We start from the raw sequence: 3,402 nt of genomic DNA, 5'->3' as shown, positions 1-3,402 counted from the left end.
ATTCTAGTGGAAGCGGATATGGCGTCACATGGGCGGGTCCACGTGACCCTGATTTAAGGACAACATAAAGAGCGAAGTAGTGAACTCGGTGAACTCCGATAAATGTACAGCATAGTCAACTCGAAATGTCTGCTTAAAACGACTTAATGTGACTTTAAGTTTTGTTTGTGTAATTTAGTAGGTCTAATATGCGCTATATAGGAAAAAAAGTACAATTACTATTATAATGATGAGTAAGCCTATTCATATTATAGCATAATAATTATTATAGTAATTATAATAATAATATTATTATATATGACATGCACACGCTTGTGAAGCATCAGTACCTGTATTAACTGGTATAACTGTTAACTATAGGTACAATCTCAAATCTCTTTATTCTGCAAATGCAAAAAAGAACAGAGTGCAGGTTTTAGTCGAAGCAGTTGAGTGTAGCTTACTAGCGTTTTTAAAAAATGTGTATAGAAAAATTATGTGATTGAAGTGTGTCGTGATTATTAAGATGCTTGACTGCCGTATAATTTCTTAGACCGGACCAGAATTGTAGGCCATGCTGTCTGCACTGAAACACACTATTTTAATGAGCAGATATCTTATTTACTGGTTTATTCACTTCAGGCATTTTAAGGTTTAAAAAAGTTTTAGTAGTAAGTAAGTCGATTTTTATTTAACATGGACGTGACAATATCATTGGACGAAACCAGATGCATTGTTTTCAGTGTAACAAATGCTAGTTTTCAACACCTGTCCACAGGAGGATTTAAAATAAATAAATAATAATAATAATAAAATAAAATAAACAAAACAGAAAGGCAGCATGCTCAGACAATTAACCAGTTGTAAATTATTTGTGTGAGCACTGTTGATTTGTTTTGAGCCGTTGTTTAAGTTCTCTGTTAAAAGTGTTGCTGTAAGTCTCTAGTTTTAAACTAGTGGGCAAGAGGTTCCATAGTTTTGCCCCCTTTGCAGGGAAAACAGACTGACCGAAAGATGTCTTGTACATGGGAACAAGACAATCACCATTGATGGAGGCTCGTGTATTTGCCCGACGAGAGCTCTGACGTCTGATGGCCAATTCAGACTACAGTGGTGACACATGATTATTTACACATTAGAAAAACAATTTAAGATTACTAAAATTAAAAAAGTTATCAAAGGTGAAAAGGTTGTGTTTTTTTAGAATGCCACAGTGATGCCATCTCATGGGTTTCCGGTCCATGACTTTTATTGTCTGTTTGTATATTGAAAAGATAGGTTTTAATGCGGTAGAAGAAGCTTGTGACCATGATGTGATACAGTATGACAAATGAGAAAAAATCATAGCGTGCATAAATAATTTGGACGTTTGACATGGCAAGTCCCTTCTTATGAAACGGAAACAGTTTAGATTTAGTTTGACCTTCTTTGCAACATACTTAATCTGCGTAACAAATTTTTAATTATTATCCAGGATGATGCCCAAATATTTTACTACATTTACTGATTCAATTAATTCATTTTTTATCCGTACCTCAAAAACGTTGATAGGCCTATTACGGATGGTGAAGCACATAGAGATTTTAGGGTAAGGGTTAGGGTTAGGAAATATTGGTTAAAGATTGTAGTTGTTCAGAAAAAAGCATGTGTCATTATGCACATCAATAGAAACAATGAAACCTCAAAGAATGATTTTAGTACAGTCCACATTTTAATTGACAATTAAAAATAATAATTAGTGATTCAGAGCTATAATCCTAATTCTGAACACAACTGGCTCAAACAAAGTTTCCTCACATTGGGTAGGAGCACACAATGGCAAACTTTTAATGTCCACTCCTTCCAGAATTCACATTAACTGATATCTTCAACTCAATATTATTAAACAGCATCTTAAAAATATATATATTTTGTTTAGCTTTCTCCTGAATCACCTATTGTGTCCTCATCTTTGTTAACACGCTCATGAATATATCTTTGTGACTCTTATTTTTGTGTTCATTAATCTATTAATGTGGTCATCCATATTTGACTCATCTATTGCTGTATTGATTCACTGTATTACTGTGTTCATTCATTTCGATTAAGGGGTTAATTAATCAAGTAATGTATTCAATCTTCGATTCATGTATTCATTAATCTCTTTTGATGTGAGTGACTGATCTGACCGGACACCTATCTCACACGCACGCGCGCGCGCGCACACACTCTCTCTCTCGTTCTCCCCCTCCCTCCCTCCCTCCCTCTCAGTCAACATTGCTTCTCTCTCTGTATTGTGTGTTACTGGCCTACTAACCTTTTTGTCCCCTCTGCCATGTCATGCAGGTTCCTCTCTCTAGTTCTCCACTCTCTGTGCTCTAGATTCTATACTTCAGCCATCATGTTTTGATCTACAAATTGATCATAAAGTGTTCTAAACTTGTTTTATTTTCCTTCATAGAAGTCTTGGCTTAAACAACCACAATGGTACCTGTTTTTGCGACAGCGATTTATGTAGATTATGGAAAACACGCTGTTGTGTTACGCCACTTACCTACCTAGTACCCACATGTATTTAATCCCCCCAACCCTTCACCTCCCCATCTCCTCCGGACTATCTGATTCTCCAGGTCCAAAAGCGGGATTACATCATGGAACGCCAGACAGTGAGACGTACACCTACCGCTCCTAGACAAACTTCTCCTCTCCCTACCTGCTTACAACATCTTGCTTATCAATTAAATAACTAAACTGAACGGTTGAAGGCATGTTCTGTACTTGTGATCTCAAGATCATATATTATCTACAACCATGCACACACACAAACAAACAAACAAACACACACACACACACACACACACACACACACACACACACACACACACACACACACACACACACACACACACACACACATGACACTATTCAGAGATGTGTTTTGTGTATAGAAGCACAAGGCTTTATTGTTTATCAGTCTGCTTAGAAACGAACAAATCAATGACAACAAAGAGAGCATTGACAAAGCCGGATGTATCATGTTTTTATTTCCACACGTTATCTGACAATGCCACTTGACGTCACACACCACATCGATTTTGCACAAGGTAATTTCTTCTCAACTCGACACACATTTAGGCTTATGATTTTCTGTTACCATGGTGACCACAACAAAATTACAAACACCTTTATGAGTCCAGGACTTAATTTCGAAACGATCGACAGCGCTCCAGTTGTCATCTAAACACAAGACATTCATACACACTAAAACCGTCCAAGATATAAAGGCAGGTTTTTCATTTCTAAACACAAGGCGCAAGATATTTCTGCTTTGGACAAACTAATCTTTACCCCACCCGAATGTGGCGCAGTAGCGGTACAGTATGTCATGTCCTTGTGTTAACCACTGCACTGATGGGGTGGGGGGGGGGGGGGGGGGGGGGGGAT

Source organism: Gadus chalcogrammus, chromosome 3 (genome assembly GCF_026213295.1).
Source record: "Gadus chalcogrammus isolate NIFS_2021 chromosome 3, NIFS_Gcha_1.0, whole genome shotgun sequence".
In the NCBI taxonomy this organism is placed as follows: Eukaryota; Metazoa; Chordata; class Actinopteri; order Gadiformes; family Gadidae; genus Gadus; species Gadus chalcogrammus.
This window is presented reverse-complemented; position numbering follows the sequence as displayed.